Source organism: Elaeis guineensis, chromosome 12 (genome assembly GCF_000442705.2).
Source record: "Elaeis guineensis isolate ETL-2024a chromosome 12, EG11, whole genome shotgun sequence".
Lineage (NCBI taxonomy): Eukaryota > Viridiplantae > Streptophyta > Magnoliopsida > Arecales > Arecaceae > Elaeis > Elaeis guineensis.
The window spans coordinates 47,084,840-47,106,126 of NC_026004.2; positions in this window are offsets into that span (position 1 = coordinate 47,084,840).

The following is a 21,287-nucleotide window of genomic DNA, read 5'->3' on the forward strand; positions in this document are numbered from 1 at the left end:
TTTTTTTTTGTTGGGCTTTGTGGGCCTTTGGGTTGGGTTTAAGGTCCAAATGGGTCGGGTATTACATTCTTCCCCCCTAAAAATAAATTTTGTCCTCAAAAATTTTTTTTCTGCTTAAGTCCTCAAAAATTTAGATTACTTTTACGTTAAATCATGTCATCCTCTAGATTTAAAATCGATTATTTCATCATAATATCTATCAAATTAAATTACTGTTCTGATCAGCTTCAAAACAATTCAGACCACTATGCTTTCGTTGCGCACTCTGATTCAGTCCCCTAGTACACGTATGTTAATTTAAGTTTCTAAATTATATCATGATTAGTATAAGTCATTATCCCAATGTCCCTAGTGTCTACCCACCTACACTCATGTTTGATTCAATGTGTCATAATTTATCCACTTATGCTTTGATACCACTTTAATTGTCACACCCTCGAATCGAGATCATGAACCAAAGGTCATGGCAACCGCCGTATACTCATAAGAAACTCTATCTACAAGCATGCAAGGCATCTCATCATGATATCAAATGCATCATAGTAGAATAAAATTCAAATAATTATTATTTAATTTTAATTCAAATAACTAATTCAAATATCTTACATCCAATAAAGTTTCACTAAGAATAAAATAATAGATCTAACTTCAATAAAGTTAACAATGCTAAATCTTACCTCTAAAAGCTCTGTCCCAATATTATTTTTCATGCTCATAATTAATTATCTGAATCTAAAAAATAAAGAAAAAGATAATGAGCTAGACAGCTCAATAATTAATAAATATCTTAACTAGTATTTAAGATATTATATGATATTCAAGAATAAATATTGTGAATAAATATAAAAATATATTTCATGCTAATTCAATGCAAATTCAATCTTTTCAAATTTTATATATAATATAATCATAAATCTGATTCGAATAAAAATACTCGTAACTCAACAGCCTCAACTATGACCAATATTGAACCCCCATTGGCAGGGTCCACTAAATACCAGCGCACAACCCTCACTGACAGGATCCACTAAACATCAGTGCACAACCTCCACTGACAGGATCCACTAAATACCAGTGTACAACCACCATTGGTAGGATCCACTGAGTACCAGCATATAATCCTTATTGACGGGGCCCACTGAAATATAGTTAGACTGAGAGCATAAATTCGATCTATATCAAAATACTTTTGCATTATAACATATTATAATTTTTACTGAATATATGCATAATCAATAATCTATAGTATTTCAGAATCACTTTCTGTTCAAAACACAATTTCATAAATTATACATAATTTTAAAGAATAATTATTTAACTTCAGAATAAATATGAAATATCTCGAGATGATGATTCATTACTTATCTTTCACAGACCACTGAATGAATAGATCGATTAACCTCTAAGAGATTCTTCAGTGCCTATTATCCAAAATTATATTCTTATATTAATTTTATTTTAAAATTAAATCTAACAAATCCCAGATCAAAACTCTACTGAAGTTTGGACTCTTCACTAAACTCGATCAAAATCATCAAAAAGAAGCCTTTCACTATGCTAATATTAGAAAGATAACTTGAGAGAGAAAAATCCATGAAGAGAAGGAAATAATCTAGGGAGAGAAAATTCTAGAGAGAGAAAGTCCAACTCTAGAGAGAGAAAATAGGGTTTAGGTTGAAGGGAGAGAAAAAGAGGAGGAGAGAGAGAAAATTCCCTCTCTTCCTTCTTTTTCTTTTTCTTTTTTTTTTCTTTTTCTTTTTTTTCTTTTTATTCCCATGGTTTCTTTTGGGTGAAATAGGGGACCGTGTGGTCCCCCCCTTATTCAGCCAATCAAAAGCATGGCCGGCATGACAGTGGTCGTGTTGGGAATAGTGTCCCAAAGCCAATCGTCAGTCTGTTGACGGTTGTGCTCATTTTAGTATTTGTACATGAATTATGAATTAATAAAATTTATTTTGATATTTTTCATCATAAAATATTTCATCTTTTAATGAACTCCTATGTTGTGGTGAAGTCCATAGGACTATTTAGACTCGACAAAGGAGGATTTGTCGTTTAGTCCTTAAATCTATTCGCGACCAAATGATACATTATTACCAAGGATGACAACATTTATCAAGCATAGGTTATTGTGTGCCATATATGTTGGTTGTCCTCTTAACCAATGAGTGTGGAGACACTGGTATGGCATACAGGTGAGATGTAAGGGTACATCTGCACTGAACGGGACCGACTCTGGAGCTATTTCTACTGTCAAAATTTGCTCTGATGGAATATGGATATAAATATTCCTCCGACCTGAGACCGCCACGGTGACTTGCAAGCAACTCACTGCACTTAGGCACTGGACTATCTGAATTTTTAATTAGTGACAGAAGGCTGCTGGGTGTAGTCAAGTACTTGACTTGTCGATGCGTGTGTCAAGATGAGATTGACCACTCCAGTTTAGGAGCTGTGTACAGTCGTGTTTCAATTTAGCAAAACCTTGACCAGGGTAGTTCTTGTGAGGAGTCACAGGACTGTTTGAGTTGAACATGATTTGGATGATCTGATCAGGGTTGACAGTTTAACCCTAAGTCATCCTAAACACAGGGGTCAAAAGGATGAATTATACAGTAACCATATTCATGTAGGTTCTGAGTGTTGTGATTGAGACTCTTTGATCTATCCGAATGTCGGGTACCATTGCTAGATGGTCACTTCAATTAGTACAGGAATTGGTTCCTGTGCTACCGGCTTAGGTTCGAACCTGCAGGGTTACACACATTAGAGGTTCCTATATGATCTGATGGCAGATGAAGAGTCCTAATGCTCGTTGACTATGAGTCCTACGTGTCTGAGACTCTATGATTGAGAATCAAGATTCTCTGATCATGATTCCCACATATTTTGGGTACCGGGGTCAAGAGTCCCACTGATTTGGGACTCTTCGATCAGGGTTACATATCGATGAATTCTGATGCCCGATTAACCATCGGATTTGGACTCAATGTTTCAAATTTAAATGCATGCATGCTATATATCATATTTAGATCCTAGTGTAGGATAAATTTATATTAATTAATTAGATTAATTAATATTTTTTCACTGTAAAATCATAATTTTGAAAAAGTTTTAAAATTACCATTTTACCCTTGCACTGAATTTCCTCACAAATGGTATCAGAGCGGGTTCTTAGATATGATATATATATTTGCATGTGTAGATTAAGTTGTAATCTAAAAGTTTAAATTTGAAATTTGAAATTCAAAATTTGAAATTTGAAATTTGAAAGTTATTCGAAATTTAAAATTCAAAAATTTGAAATTCAAAATTTAAAATTTAAAATTTAAAATTTAAAATTTGAAATTTAAAATTTAAAAATTTGAAATTCAAAATTTGAAATTTAAAATTTGGTTGAAATTTTAAATTTAAAATTCAAAATTTGAAATTCAAAATTTGAAATTCAAAATTTGAAATTCAAAAATTTGAAATTTGAAATTTGAAATTTGTTTGAAATTTGAAATTCAAAATTTAAAATTTAAAATTTGAAATTTAAATTTTGAAATTGGTATATTTAAATATACTTGATCCAAGTAGCAAGTAATCGAATTGGGTTGTTTGCCATGGCCGTCCAATCATAGGAGAAAAGTAAGGTTTAAAGGCCCTCTCCTCCCATTCGATGGGGTCTCCTATGGCGGTAGGGGTGCCACTGTAATTATATCCCATGCAGATGAAGCAGAAAAAGGAATTAATTATAAAGGTTCAATTGTGAAATTTATCATGAATGTGTTAGATTAGATCTAAAGGAATATTCATGATTTATTTTGATTGAGTTATTTTCTGTTATGTAATTAGCAATAGGATTGCTATTTATGAAATATGCTGATCTATTTGTGAAATGAGTCAACATATTTGGTGAACAAAAAATAAAATCTTTCAAATTTAAAAATTATTTTCGAAATGCCAAACCCTGACCCATCAGCCCAAGTACTTAATTAAAAGAATTAAGTGTTGTCTAGTAGGTCTAAAATTGTGAATTAAGACCTAAGACAATTGCATAAACTTGTGGGTCAATGGGTTAGATGGATTAGGTCCATAATTAGGTTAGACCTAAGGTTAGCTTAAAGAAATGGACTAAATTAGAGTAATTAGTCAAATCTAATCAAAAGTTGAATTAGATTAGGTCAAGGATACTCTAGACTCAACTCCAATAATTGTAGTTGAATGGGTCCATGTCTTTAACTAGACCAAGATGGACTTAATTCATGGCTACGCGGTGGAACCCAATTTACTAAGTTGATCAAATTAAAACTAATGAACCGGTTGGTGTCTAAGGTAAGTTTGGCTGTTTGACCAGTGGTTTTTAAGCGGGAGCTAATCGCAGTGATTCGATCTCTGATGAGTTAATGGCATATCCCCACCACTGATCTCACTTACCTGGCCAATCTGGTGAATTAAGTTTTGATTAGATCACTTTGTGATTAGGGCTCACCCATGTCATTAGGTAAATCAGTTTGACTGATTTAGGTGCTCCTAATGCTGGCTTAATTAAATCCTTTTTAATCTGACTTGGTGAAGTCAGTGGGAGGATTGAAATTGGCTAGTAATTTATCTTCTCATCTATTCTTTAATAAAATCCTCAAAAATTATTAGGACCTAAAAATGATTAAGTTATATTGATAACTAAGTCATAGCCTCTCATTAAGTGAGTGATAATGAGTCCATTAGTTTAATAATCATTGGAGGTCCAAAGGCCTGGTGCTTATTGACTAATGAAATTATCATTCATAATATGATAATTTGGTTTGAGTCTTTCTGATGGTGGTCAGGTTGGCCGGCCAAAGTCGGGCTTGATCATTTATTGGTCTGATTCACCAAATCAAATCATGTTAATGGTTGGACCTAACCAGATCTTTTCAGTGGAGGCCAAAGCCTACTGATTAGGTTCTGGGGCAAAATCAATTACTAGAAGTTGTTTAGAGAAACAACTGGTTATGAACCTACCCATAGATGCACATGGGTTGACCAACCAAAGTTGGGCTCGTGTGTAGTCTGTGTGGATTCTAGTACCCACTAAGGAATTAAAGTAATTCTTCGAATTGGAGATTGAGGCTACCAGTTCGTAAAAATACTGGGAGAAACTTTAGACTAAAGTCCAAGTCTTTAGTATTTATAATTTATGTACTAATTGAGGTCTGATTTTTATTTATGCAGCTATGGCCACTACCCTGTCGCTCCGGTCATTATTAGATAATGACAAGCTCATGGGACCTAATTTCGATAGCTGTATCGAAAACTAAAAATCATCTTTGAGCATGAGCAGATCCTTTATGTAGTAACAGATCCGGCACTTAAGGAGCCAGCCTCGAACGTTAGAGGGACGGTCCAAGATACTTATCAGAAGTGGCTTAATGACCGCACCACCGTTCGGTGCATTATGCTGGTGGCAATGAATGATGAGTTCAGCCGTAGGTTTGAGAATGCCCAGTCATAGGTGATGCTTCAAATGTTGAACAACTCCTTTGGCACGTCTGACGACGTTGAAAGGCACAAAACTAGTTGTGCCATTTTCAATGCTCGGATGAGGGATGGAGCCTCAATCATTGATCATGTATTGTACATGATCAAAATGATTGAGCGCCTAACTAAACTGGGCTTTCCCTTGCATGAGTAGCTCGGTAAGGATGCGATCCTTAATTCATTGCCCAAGTCCTTCCTCCCCTTCCTTACTCATTTTCGGATGATAAAGCCTGCAGTGAACTACCACGGTTTGTTGGGATTGCTGTAGAACTTTGAGAAGGATCACCAGCTCCATAAGGAGTCGGTGAATGTTGTGGGAGGGTCTTCTTCTGGTTGTCGACCCTTTAAGAAAGGAAAGAAGAAGAACAAGAAGAAGAAGAATAAGAAGGTGCAGCTGTATGCTGGGATGTCTGCACAGGGTCAGACCAAGAAGTGCAAGCCCGATCGAGCCAGGCAGAGTGCTTCTTTTGCAAGAAGCAGGGGCACTGGAAGAGGAATTGTCCTCTATACATTGCTTCCCTGGACCCGAACAAGCCGAAGAAGAAGCAAGGTACATATATGATAACACCTTACAACCTTTTCATTTGTGATACTACTGCCTGGGTATTGGATACCGGAATCCCTTATCATATTTGCAATTCGATGCAAGGTCTGCAGGTCAGTAGGAGATTTGATGAAGGCGAGAGATTCCGGAACGTTGGAGATGGAAGTAAAGTTCCAGTTCTAGCATTAGAAATCATGAACCTTATAATCAATTCTCGAAACGTAATTCTGAGTAAATATCACTATGGTCCAAGCTTTTTATTAAATATTATTTCTGTAGACCTTTTGGCCATGAACGGTTATCAATTTTTAATAAAAAGAAATGTTTGCAATATCATTTTGAATGGTGTTACAATGTTTGTTGGATAACTTAATAATGAAATTTACTTTCTATCACAACCTGTTAATGTGGTTCAAACCTCCGATAAACATCCTAGAATAGATAATGTGTCAAAAGTCTACCTTTGGCACTGTAGGCTAGGTCATATCAATAAGAACAGGATAAACAGATTGGCTCAAGAAGGAATTCTTGAAGTTGGTGATTGTGAATCACTTCCAACCGGTTAGTTCTGTCTTCTTGATAAAATAACCAAATCATCTTTTACTGAAAAAGGTGAGCGAGCCAGTGAACTCTTGGATCTGGTACATTCTGATGTATGTGGACCCATGAGCTCAAGTGCAAGAGGTGGATATTTCTACTTCATAACCTTCACAGACGACCTATCGAGGTATGGGTATGTCTATTTAATGAAGCATAAATCAGAGTCATTTGAAATGTTCAAACTATTTCGAAATGAGGTAGAAAAATAAACTGGGAAGCGTATTAAAACTCTTCAATTTGATCGAGAAGGTGAATATCTTTCCAATGATTTTCTGACATATCTTTGGGAGAATGGGATTCTCTCTCAGTGGATTCCTCCTAGAACACCACAACATAATGGTGTATCTGAAAGGAGGAATCGGACCTTGTTGGATATGGTTCGATCCATGATGGGGTTTGCTGGTCTGCCGATCTCCCTCTGGGGATATGCACTCGAATCGGCTTGTTACCTTCTAAATAGAGTTTCGAGTAAATCTGTAACCAAAATGCCATATGAGATATGGATAGGACGTAAGCCAGTATTCTCACACTTTAGGGTTTGGCGGTGTCCGACTTATGTTAAACGTTTAATTACGGACAAGCTTGGACCTAGGTCTGACAAGTGTAATTTTATAGGGTACCCAAAAGAGACCAAAGGGTATTACTTCTACCTAACTGATGAGTAAAAAGTATTTGTCAGCCTTAAGGCAATCTTTTTGAAAAAGGAGTTCCTTGGTGAAGGGACTGTTGCCTCTAAGGTTGAACTTGACGAAGTTCGGCAGGTGGAAAAACCAACACAAGTTGCTGAACCTGAACTGGATTTGGTTAGATCAGATCCGGAGCCCATTGTTCAAGCACCCTTAAGGCGATCTGGTAGAGTACCACATCAACCGGACAGATACTATGATTTCTTGGTCCGGGACGACGATCCTATCGAACTTGATGAAAATGATGAGGATCCGATCACCTACATGGATGCAATATAGAGACCCGACTCTGAGAAATGGCTGGAGGCCGGCCATGAAATCTGAAATGGAGTCCATGAAGGTCAACGATGTGTGGACATTGGTTGACTCACCCGAAGGAGTAAAACCCATAGGGTGTAAGTGGGCCTTCAAGAGGAAGAGAGGTGTAGACGGAAAGGTGGAAACCTATAAAGTTCGTCTGGTTGCCAAGGGATATCATCAACGTTATGGTATAGACTATGATGAGACATTTTTTCCTGTGGTAATGCTCAAATCCATTCAGATTATGCTTGCGATAGCTGCCCATCTAGACTATGAAATCTGGCAGATGGATGTGAAGATAACTTTCCTAAATGGAGAGCTAGATGAAGAGGTGTATATGATACAACCTGAAGGATTCACATCCACAGATGAGTCTAAGGTGTGCAGGCTACAGAGGTCCATTTATGGACTTAAGCAGGCATCACGGAGTTGGAACATACATTTTGATAAGATGATCAAGACATATGACTTCGTTAAGAACAGAGAAGAGCCATGCATTTATAAGTGGGCTAATGGTCCAGTAGTAGTATTTCTTGTATTATATGTGGATGATATTCTCTTAATCGACAATGATGTCCCTGCATTACAGAGAATAAAGATTTGGCTGTCGTCACAGTTCTCCATGAAGGATCTAGGAGAAGCTTCCTACATTCTAGGGATGAGGATCTATAGGGATAGATCTAAAAGGTTGCTTGGTTTATCTCAGTCCACGTACATTGATACTATGCTGAAGAGGTTCAGTATGGAGAATTCCAAGAAAAGCTATCTTCCGATAGGCCATGGAATTTCTCTCTCGTAGAGGGATTGTCCAACAACACCTCAAGAGAGAGAGCGTATGAGTAGAATTTCATATGCTCTGGTAGTGGGATCTATCAAGTACGCCATAACATGTACATGACCAGATGTGGCATACTCACTAGGGGTAGTGAGTAGATACCAATCTGATCCAGGGGAGAAGCACTAGAAGTTTGTTAAAACCATCCTGAAGTATTTAAGAAATACTAAGGACCAGTGGCTTGTTTATGGTAAATCAAACTTGAGACTTATAGGGTTTACAGACTCTAGTTTCTAGTCTGATCACGATGACAGCAAAAATATGTCGGGATTTATTTTTATCCTTAATGGTGGGGCTATCTGCTGGAAAAGTTCCAAGCAGCACATAATGGCTGATTCAGTTTGCGAGGCAGAGTATGTCGCTGCATCAGATGCTGCCAAAGAAGCGGTGTGACTGAGAAAATTCATGACCGAGCTCAGAGTAGCACCCTCCCTTGTTGGTCCAGTTCTGCTCTACTGTGTTAGCTCTGGAGCCATTGCTCAGGCGGACGAAGCATATTCTGCACCGCTACCATCTCATCCGAGAAATTATGGATCGAGGTGACGTCGATCTTCAGAAGATCAACGGAAAGGAGAACCTGACTGACCCATTCACTAAAGCCATTGCGGTGAAGGAGTTCGACAACTACAAGTCGAAGATGGGTATTAGATACTGCACCGATTGGCTTTAGGCCAAGTGGGAGATTGTTGGGAATAGTATCCCAAAGCCAATCGTCAGCCTATTGACGGTTGTGCTCATTTTTATATTTGTACATAAATTATGAATTAATAAAAATTATTTTAATATTTTTGATCACAAAATATTTCATCTTCTAATGAACTCATATGTTGTGGTGAAGTCCTTAGGACTATTTAGACTCGACAAAGGAGGATTTGTCGTTTAGTCCTTAAATCTATTCGCGACCAAATGATAAATTGTTACCAAGGATGACAATGTTTATCAAGCATAGGTCATTGTGTGCCATATAGGTTGGTTGTCCTCTTAACCAATGAGTGTGGAGACACTGGTATGGCATACAGGTGAGATATAAGGGTACATCTGCACTGAACGTGACCAACTCCGGAGCTATTTCTGCTGTCAAGATTTGCTCCGATAGAATATAGGTATAAATATCCCTCCGACCTGAGACCGTCACGGTGACTTGCAAGCAACTCACTGCACTTAGGTGCTGGACTACCTGAATTTTTAATTCAGTGACGGAAGGCTGCTGGGTGTAGTCAAGCACTTGACTTGTCGGTGCGTGTGTCAAGATGGGATTGACCACTCCAGTTTAAGAGCTGTATACAGTCATGTTTTAATTTAGAAAAATCTTGGCCAGGGTAGTCCTTGTGAGGAGTCACAGGACTGTTTGAGTTGAGCATGATTCGGATGATCTGATCAGGGTTGACAGTTTAACCCTGAGTCATCCTAAACACAGGGGTCAAAAGGATGAATTATACAGTAACCATATTCATGTAGATTCTGAGTGTTGTGATTGTGACTCTTCAACCTATCCGGATGTCGGGTACCATTGCTAGATGGTCACTTCGATTAGTACAGGAATTAGTTCCTGTGCTACCGGCTTAGGTTCGAACCTGCGGGATTACACACATTAGAGGTTTCTATCTGATCTGATGGTTGATGAAGAGTCTTAATGCTCATAGACTATGAGTCCTATGTGTCTGGGACTCTATGATTGAGAATCAAGATTCTTTGATCATGATTCCCACACATTTTGGGTATCGGGGTCAAGAGTCCCACTGGTTTGGGACTTTTCGATCAGGGTTACATATCGATGAATTCTGATGCCCGATTACCCATCGGATTTAGACTCAATATTTATGAGAGATTTAATTAGTGATTTGATCATTAATTAACTCAATTTGATTGAGTAATTATTTTTGGATCAAGTCCAATTGAATTGGATTCAGTTGGGTTTGACCCGATTAGGTTAAGAGTTGACCTAATCTTCGAGATGGTTTGGTTCCTGATTTGATCAGGGGTTGAGCTTAGTCAATTTCTGATTTGATTAAGATTTTATTGAGCCTAATTAAGCCTAATTTAGTTAGGTTTAAATTAGTCTAATTGGACCAAACTTATTTGGTTCAATTATGTTGGTTTAAATAATTAAACCACTTTGACCCAATCTCCATGCGCCACCTCACTTCCATTGCACCCATTTGAATTCATGAGAAGAAACTTCTCATGAATTTTTTCCTCACGCCAAGCCCTCTCCATGCCCCACTTTAATGTGTCAAATGAATGGATAAGGATGATTGGTTGGCCATTCAAATTCAAAATAAAGTTTGAATTTGAATGGGCAATCAATCTTTGCACCTTATCCTTTTTTTTACGCCCCATTTATTACATGAAAAAAAGTTTCTCATGAAATCACTCCATGCACAATTTAAGCCACGCCTCACGCCTTTAGTGGATAAGGGATGAGTTGGTGTCCATTTGAATTCAAAATTTGATTTGAATTCAAATGTGCAATTACTCATCTTTATCCTTTCTTTTGGATAAGACGTTTGACGTTGTTATAAAAGGAGGAGAAGAGTGGGGCGTGCAAGATGAAGATTTTTAGAAAAAAATTTTGGGGTGTGAGGAAGTCTTGTGCATGAGAAGGAAGTCCATATCCTTCCAAGAGAAAAAGAAAGAAAAGAAAGAAAAGTGGGTGCAAGGTTTCTGGTGAGTTCCCTAGAATTTTAGCCTGGGGTTCGGGAAGTGAGAAAGTGAGCTACGAGTGTCGTGAGCCCACAAAATCTTAGAGAGATCTTCAACATCCTCTCAAGCATGTTTGTTGATAATTTAGAGCATCTAAAGAATCGACAGATATCGATCGAAGGAGTTCGATCAGCATTGGCCGTCAAAAGGGCTCTACAACGAGCTAGCACTCGTGAGGAGTCGATCAGATCGGGAGCTTCATGTGGATGATCCATAGAGATCAGACACACTGTGTGGCTGCATCGCGATGATCAGACTCTCCCAACGGTGATCAGATTGCGGTGATCTACTACCCGCACAAAGGTATTATGTTCTGAACACATTACAGTAAAGTGTTTACTGTTCGAATTTGAATTTCAAATTTATATGCATGCATGCTATATATCATATTTAGATCCTAGTGTAGGGTAAATTTATATTAATTAATTAAATTAATTAATATTTTTTCATTGTAAAATCATAATTTTGAAAAAATTTTAAAATTATCATTTTACTCCTGCACTGAATTTTCCCACAGGTCGGTGGTAGGAGGGGCTGTGATGGTGCAGCTCGAAAGAAGCCAGATCGATGGTCGGTGGTGACCACTATGTTGGGAATAGTGTCCCAAAGCCAATCGTCAGCCTGTTGACGGTTGTGCTCATTTTTGTTTTTGTACATGAATTATGAATTAATAAAATTTATTTTGGCATTATTCATCACAAAATATGTCATCTTCTAATGAACTCCTATATTATGGTGAAGTCCTTAAGACTATTTAGACTCGACAAAAGAGGATTTATCGTTTAGTCCTTAAATCTGTTCGCGACCAAATGATATGTTGTTACCAAGGATGACAACGTTTATCAAGCATAGGTCGTTATGTGCCATATAGGTTGGTTGTCCTCTTAATCAATGTGTGGAGACACTGGTATGGCATACAAGTGAGATGTAAGGGTACATCTGCACTGAATGTGACCGACTCTGGAGCTATTTCTACTGTCAAGATTTGCTCCGATGGAATATGGGTATAAATATCCCTCCGATCTGAGACCGCCACGGTGACTTGCAAGCAACTCACTGCACTTAGGTACTGGACTACCTGAATTTTTAATTCAGTGATGGAAGGCTGCTGGGTGTAGTCAAGTACTTGACTTGTCGGTGCGTGTGTCAAGATGGGATTGACCACTCCAGTTTAGGAGCTATGTACAGTCGTGTTTCAATTTAGCAAAACCTTGGCCAGGGAAGCCCTTGTGAGGAGTCATAGGACTGTTTGAGTTGAGCATGATTTGGATGATCTAATCAGGGTTGACAGTTTAACCCTGAGTCATCTTAAACACATGGGTCAAAAGAATGAATTATACAGTAACCATATTCATGTAGGTTCTGAGTGTTGTGATTGCAACACTTCGACCTATCCGGACGTCGGGTATCATTGCTAGATGGTCATTTCGATTAGTAAAAGAATTGGTTCCAGTGCTACCGGCTTAGGTTCGAACCTGCGGGGTCACACACATTAGAGGTTCCTATCCGATCGGATGGCTGGTGTAGAATCCTAAATGTTTGGGACTCAATGATCGAGAATCAAGATTCTCTGATCACGAGTTCCACACATTATGGGTATCGAGGTCAAGAGTCCCACTGGTTGGGCCTTTTCGATCAGGATTACATATCGATGAATTCTGATGCCCGATTGCCCATCGAATTTGGACTCAATATTTATGAGAGGTTTAATTAGTGATTTGATCAGTAATTAACTCAATTTGATTGAGTAATTATTTTTGGATCAAGTCCAATTGAATTGGATTCAGTTGGGTTTGACCCGATTAGGTTAAGAGTTGACCTAATCGTCGAGATGGTTTGGTCCCTGATTTGATCAGAGGTTGGGCTTAGTCAATTCCTGATTTGATTTGAATTTTATTGAGCCTAATTAAGCCTAATTAAGTTGGGTTTAAATTAGTCTAATTGGACCTAACATTTTTGGTTCAATTAGGTTGGTTTAAATAATTAAACCACCTTGACCCAATCTCCATGTGCCACCTCACTTCCATTGCACCCATTTGAATTCATGAGAAGGAACTTCTCTTGAATTTTTTTCTCATGCCAAGCCCTCTCCATGCCCCACTTTAATGTGCCAAATGAATGGATAAGGATGATTGGTTGGCCATTCAAATTCAAAATAAAGTTTGAATTTGAATAGGCAATCAATCTTTGCACCTTATCCCTTTTTTTACGCCCTATTTATTACATGAGAAAAGGTTTCTCATGAAATCACTCCATGCTCAATTTAAGCCACGGCTCATGCCTTTTGTGGATAAGGGATGAGTTGGTGTCCATTTAAATTCAAAATTTGATTTGAATTCAAATGTGCAATTACTCATCTTTATCCTTTCTTTTGGATAAGATGTTTGACATTGTAATAAAAGGAGGAGAAGAGTGGGGTGTGCAAGAAGAGAATTTTTGGAGAAAAATTTTGGGGTGTGAGAAGTCTTGTGCGTGAGAAGGAAGTCCATATCCTTCCAAGAAAAAAAGAAATAAAAGAAAGAAAAGTGGGTGCAAGGTTTTCGGTGAGTTCCCTAGAGTTTTAGCCTGGGGTTCGAGAAGTGAGAAGGTGAGCTACGAGTGTCGTGAGCTCATAAATTTTAGAAAGATCTTCAACATCCTCTTAAGCATGTCTGTTGACGATCCAGAGTGTTCGAAGAATCGACAGACATCGATCGAAGGAGTTCGATTAGCATCGGCCGTCAAAAGGGCTCTACAACGAGCTAGCACTCGTGAGGAGTCGATCAGATCGGGAGCTTCATGTGGAGGATCCGTAGAGGCCAGACATGCAGTGTGGCTGTGTCGCAATGATCAGACTCTCCCGATGGTGATCAGATTACGACGATCTACTATCTGTATAAAGGTATTGTGTTCTGAACACATTACAGTAAAGTATTTACTGTTCGAATTTGAATTTTAAATTTAAATGCATGCATGCTATATATCATATTTAGATCTTAATGTAGGATAAATTCATATTACTTAATTAGATTAATTAATATTTTTCCACTGTAAAATCATAATTTTGAAAAAGTTTTAAAATTACCATTTTACCCCTGCACTGAATTTTCCCCACAAATGGTATCAGAGCGGGTTCTTAGATATGATATATATATTTACATGCGTAGATTAAGTTATAATCTAAAAGTTTAAATTTGAAATTTAAAATTCAAAATTTGAAATTTAAATTTTGAAAGTTGTTTGAAATTCAAAATTCAAAAATTTCAAATTCAAAATTTGAAATTTGAATTTTGAAATTTAAAATTCAAAATTCAAAATTTAAAAATTTGAAATTCAAAATTTAAAATTTAAAATTTGGTTGAAATTTAAAATTTAAAATTCAAAATTTAAAATTTGAAATTTGAAATTCAAAATTTGAAATTCAAAAATTTGAAATTTGAAATTTGTTTGAAATTTGAAATTCAAAATTTAAAATTTAAAATTTAAATTTTAAAATTGGTATATTTAGATATACTTGATCTAAGTAGCAAGTAATCGAATTGGGTTGGTTGTCATGGCCGTCTGGTCATAGGAGAAAAGCAGGGTTTAAAGGCCCTCTCCTCCCATTCGATGGGGTCTCCTATGGCGGTAGGGGTGCCGCTGCAATTATATCCCATGCAGATGAAGCAATGAAAAGAATTAATTGTATAGGTTCAATTGTGAAATTTATCATGAATGTGTTAGATTAGATCTAAAGGAATATTCATGATTTATGTTGATTGAGTTATTTTCTGTTATGTAATTAGCAATAGGATTGCTATTTATGAAATGTGCTGATCTATTTGTGAAATGAGTCAACATATTTGGTGAATAAAAAATAAAATCTTTCAAATTTAAAAATTATTTTCGAAATGCCAAACCCTGACCCATCAGTCCAAATACTTAATTAAAAGAATTAAGTGTTGTCTAGTAGGTCTAGAATTATGAATTAAGACCTAAGACAATTGCATAAACTTGTGGGTCAATGGGTTAGATGGATTAGGTCCATAATTGGGTTAGACCTAAGGTTAGCTTAAAGAAATGGACTAAATTAGAGTAATTGGTCAAATCTAATCAAAAGTTGAATTAGATTAGGTCAAGGATACTCTAGACTCAACTCCAATAGTTACAGTTGAATGGGTCCATGTCTTTAACTAGACCAAGATGGACTTAATTCATGGCTACGCGGTGGAACCCTATTTAATAAGTTGATCAAATTAAAACTAATGAACCGGTTGGTGTCTAAGGTAAGTTTGGCATTTTGACCAGTGGTTTTTAAGCGGGAGCTACTCGCAGTGATTCGATCTCTGACGAGTTAATGGCTTATCCCCACCACTGATCTCACTTGCCTGGCCAACCTGATGAATTAGGTTTTGATTAGATCACTTGGTGATTAGGGCTCACCCATGTCATTAGGTAAATCAGTTTGACTGATTTAGGTTTTTCTAATGCCAGCTTTAATTAAATCTTTTTTTTAATCTGACTTGGTGAAGTCAGTGGGAGGATTGAAATTAGCTGGATATTTTCTTCTCATCTATCCTTTAATAAAATCCTCAAAAATTATTAGATCCCTAAAAATGATTAAGTTATATTGATAACTAAGTCATAGCCTCCCATTAAGTGAGTGATAATGAGTCCATTAGTTTAATAATCATTGGAGGCCCAAAGGCCTGGTGTTTATTGACTAATGGAATTATCATTCATAATATGATAATTTGGTTTGAGTCTTTCTTATGGTGATCAGGTTGGCTGGCCAAAGTCGGGCCTGATCATTTATTGGTCCGATTTACCAAATCAAATCATGTTAATGGTTGAACCTAACTAGATCTTTTCAGTGGAGGCCAAAGCCTACTGATTAGGTTCTGGGGCAAAATCAATTACTAGAAGTTGTTTAAAGAAACAACTGGTTATGAACCTACCCATAGATGCACATGGGTTGACTAACCAAAATTGGGCTCGTGTGTAGTCTATGTGGATTCTAGTACCCACTAAGGAATTAAAGTAATTCCTCAAATTGGAGATTGAGGCTACCAGTTCGTAAAAATACGGGGAGAAACTTTAGACTAAAGTTCAAGTCTTTAGTATTTATAATTTATGTACTAATTGAGGTCTGATTTTTCTTTATGCAGCTATGGCTACTACCCTATCGCTCCGGTCATTATTAGATAATGACAAGCTCATGGGACCTAATTTTGATAGCTGGTATCGAAAATTAAAAATCATCCTTCAGCATGAACGGATCCTTTATGTAGTAACGGATCTTGCACCTGAGGAGCCAGCCCCGAACGCTCGAGGGATGGTCCGAGACACATTCCAGAAGCGGCTCAACGACCGCACCACCGTTCGGTGCGTTATGCTGGCGGCAATGAATGATGAGTTCAGCCACAGGTTCAAGAATGTCCAACCACAGGAGATGCTTCAAATGTTGAACGGCTCCTTTGGCGTGCCTGACGATGTTGAAAGGCACAAAACTAGTTGTGCCATTTTCAATACTCGGATGAGGGATGGAGCCTCAGTCATTGATCATGTACTGTACATGATCGAAATGATTGAGTGCCTAAGTAAACTGGGTTTTCTCTTGCACGAGCAGCTCAGTAAGGATGCGATCCTTAATTCATTGCCCAAGTCCTTCCTCCCCTTCCTTACTCATTTTCGGATGACAAAGCCTGCAGTGAACTACCATCGCTTGTTGGGGTTGCTGCAGAACTTTGAAAAGGATCACCAGCTCCATAAGGAGTCGGTGAATGTTGTGGGAGGGTCTTCTTCTGGTCGTCGACCCTTTAAGAAAGGGAAGAAGAAGAACAAGAAGAAGAAGAATAAGAAGGTGCAGCTGCATGCTGAGATGTCTGCACAAGGTCAGACCAAGAAGCGCAAGCCCGACCAGAGCCAGGCGGAGTGCTTCTTTTGCAAGAAGCAGGGGCACTGGAAGAGAAACTGTCCTCTATACATTGCTTTCCTGGACCCAAACAGGCCGAAGAAGAAGCAAGGTACTTATATGATAACACCTTGCAACTTTTCCATTTGTGATACTACTGCCTGGGTATTGGATACCGGAAGCCCTTATCATATTTGCAATTCGATGCAGGGTCTGCAGGTCTGTAGGAGATTTGATGAAGGCGAGAAATTCCTAAACGTTGGAGATGGAAGCAAAGTTCTAGTTCTAGCATTAGGAATCATGAACCTTGTAATCAATTCTCAAAATGTAATTCTGAGTAAATGTCACTATTGTCCAAGTTTTTTATTAAATATTATTTCTGTAGGCCTTTTGACCATGAACGATTATCAATTTTTAATAAAAGAAAATGTTTGCAATATCATTTTGAATGGTGTTACAATGTTTGTTGGACAACTTAATAATGGAATTTACTTTCTATCACAACCTGTTAATGTGGTTCAAACCTCCGGTAAATACCTTAGAATAGATAATGTGTCAGAAGTCTACCTTTGGCACTGTAGGCTAGGTCATATCAATAAGAATAGGATAAACAGGTTGGCTCAAGAAGGAATTTTTGAAGTAGGTGATTGTGAATCACTTCCAACCTGTGAGTCCTATCTTCTTGGTAAAATGACCAAATCACCTTTTACTGGAAAAGGTGAGCGAGCCAGTGAACTCTTGGGTTTGGTACATTCTGATGTATGTGGACCCATGAGCTCAATGCAAGAGGTCGATATTTGTACTTCATAACCTTCACAGATGACCTATCGAGGTATGGGTATGTCTATTTAATGAAGCATAAATCGGAGTCGTTTGAAATGTTCAAACTATTCTGAAATGAGGTAGAAAAACAAACTGAAAAGTGTATTAAAACTCTTCGATCTGATCGAGGAGGTGAATACCTTTCCAATGATTTTCTGACATATCTTGGGAAGAATGGGATTCTCTCTCAGTGGACACCTCCTGGAACACCACAACATAATGGTGTATCTGAAAGGAGGAATCGGACCTTGTTGGACATGGTTCGATCCATGATGGGGTTTGTTGATCTGTCGATCTCCCTCTGGGGATATGCGCTCGAATCGGCTTGTTACCTTCTAAATAGAGTTCCGAGCAAGTCTGTAACCAAAATGCCATATGAGATATGGATAGGACATAAGCCAGTACTCTCGCACCTTAGGGTTTGGGGGTGTCCGGCTTATGTTAAATGTTTAATTATGAAAAAGCTTGGACCTAGGTCTGACAAGTGTAATTTTATAGGGTACCCAAAAGAGACCAAAGGGTATTACTTCTACCTAGCTGATGAGCAAAAAGTATTTGTCAGCCTTAAGGCAATCTTTTTGGAAAATGAGTTCCTTCGTGAAGGGACTGTTGCCTCTAAGATCGAACTTGACGAAGTTCGGCAGGTGAAAAAACCGACACAAGTTGCTAAACCTGAATTGGATTTGCTTAGATCAGATTCGGAGCCCATTGTTCAAGCACCCTTAAGGCGATCTGGTAGAGTACCATGTCATCCGGATAGATATTATGGTTTCTTGGTTCGGGATGATGATCCTATCAAACTTGATGAAAATGATGAGGATCCGATCACCTACATGGATGCAATGTAGAGACCCGACTCTGAGAAATGGCTAGAAGCCATGAAATCCGAAATGGAGTCCATGAAGGTCAAAGATGTATGGACATTGGTTGACCCACCCGAAGGAGTAAAATCCATAGGGTGTAAATGGGTCTTCAAGAGGAAGAGGGGCGCAGACGGAAGGTGGAAACGTATAAAGCTCGTCTGGTTGTCAAGGGATATCGTCAACATTATGGTATAGACTATGACGAGATATTTTCTCCTGTGGCAATGCTCAAATCCATTCGGATTATGCTTGCGATAGCTGCCCATCTGGACTATGAAATCTGGCAGGTGGATGTGAAGACAGCTTTCCTAAACAGAGAGCTGGATGAAGAGGTGTATATGATACAACCTGAAGGATTCACATCCACAGATGAGTCTAAGGTGTGCAGGCTATAGAAGTCCATTTATGGACTTAAGCAGGCATCTCGGAGTTAGAACATACGTTTTGACAAGATGATCAAGACGTATGGCTTCGTTAAGAACGGAGAAGAGCCCTGCATTTATAAGTGGGCTAATGGTCCAGTAGTAGTATTTCTTGTATTGTATGTGGATGACATTCTCTTAATCGGGAATGATGTCCCTATATTATAGGGAATAAAGATTTGGTTGTCGTCATAGTTCTCCATGAAGGATCTGGGAGAAGCTTCCTACATCCTAGAGATGAGGATCTGTGGGGATAGATCTAAAAGGTTGCTTGATTTATCTCAGTCCACATACATTGATACTATGCTGAAGAGGTTCAGCATGGAGAATTTCAAGAAAGACTATCTTCCCATAGGCCATGGAATTTCTCTCTCAAAGAGGGATTGTCCGACAACACCTCAAGAGAGAGAACGTATGGGTAGGATTTCATATGCTTCGGCAGTGGGATCTATCATGTACACCATAACATGTACAAGACCAGATGTGGCATAGTCACTAGGGGTAGTGAGTAGATACCAATCTGATCCATGGGAGAATCACTGAAAGGTTGTTAAAACCATCCTAAAGTATTTAAGAAATACTAAGGATCAGTGGCTTGTTTATAGTGAATCAGACTTGAGACTTATAGGGTTTACAGACTCTAGTTTTCAGTCTGATCACGATGACAACAAAAGTGTGTCGGGATTTATTTTTACCCTTAATGGTGGGGCTATCTGCTGGAAATGTTCCAAACAGAACATAGTGGCTGATTCAGTTTGCGAGGTGGAGTATGTCGCTGCATCAGATGCTGCCAAAGAAGCGATGTGGCTGAGAAAATTCATCACCGAGCTCAGAGTAGCACTCTCCCTTGTTGGTCCAGTTCTGCTCTACTGTGACAGCTCTGGAGCCATTGCTCAGGCGAAGGAACCAAAGGCACACCAGCGGACGAAGCATATTCTGCATCGCTACCATCTCATCCAAAAAATTATGGATCGAGGTGACATCGATCTTCAGAAGATCGAAGGAAAGGAGAACCTGACTGACCCATTCACTAAAGCCATTGCGGTGAAGGAGTTCGACAACTACAAGTCGAAGATGGGTATTAGATACTGCATCAATTGGCTTTAGGCCAAGTAGGAGATTGTTGGGAATAGTATCCCAAAGCCAAACATCAGCCTGTTGACAGTTGTGCTCATTTTTGTATTTGTACATGAATTATGAATTAATAAAAATTATTTTGGTATTTTTTATCATAAAATATTTCATCTTCTAATGAACTCCTATGTTGTGGTGAAGTCCTTAGGACTACTTAGACTCAACAAAGTAGGATTTATCGTTTAGTCCTTAAATCTGTTCACGACCAAATGATACGTTGTTACCAAGGACGACAACGTTTATCAAGCATAGGTCGTTGTGTGCCATATAGGTTGGTTGTCCTCTTAACCAATGAGTGTGGAGACACTGGTATGGCATATAGGTGAGATGTAAGGGTACATCTGCACTAAACGTGACCGACTCCGGAGCTATTTCTGCTGTCAAGATTTGCTCCGATGGAATATGGGTATAAATATCCCTCCGACCTGAGACCGCCACGGTGACTTGCAAGCAACTCACTGCACATAGGCATTGGACTACCTGAATTTTTAATTCAGTGATGGAAGGCTGCTGGGTGTAGTCAAGTACTTGACTTGTCGGTGCATGTGTCAAGATGGGATTGATCACTCCAGTTTAGGAGCTGTGTACAGTCATGTTTCAATTTAGCAAAACCTTGGCTAGGGTAGTCCTTGTGAGGAGTCACAGGACTGTTTGAGTTGAGCACGATTCGGATGATCTGATCAGGGTTGACAGTTTAACCTTGAGTCATCCTAAACACAGGGGTCAAAAAGATGAATTATACAGTAACCATATTCATGTAGGTTCTGAGTGTTGCGATTGTGACTCTTCGACCTATCCAAACGTCGGATACCATTACTAGATGGTCACTTCGATTAGTACAGGAATTGGTTCCAGTGCTACCGGCTTAGGTTCGAACCTGCGGGGTCACACACATTAGAAGTTCCTATCTGATCCAATGGCTGGTGTAGAATCCTATATGTTTGGAACTCAGTGATCGAGCATCAGGATTCTCTGATCACAAGTTCCACACATTATGGGTACCG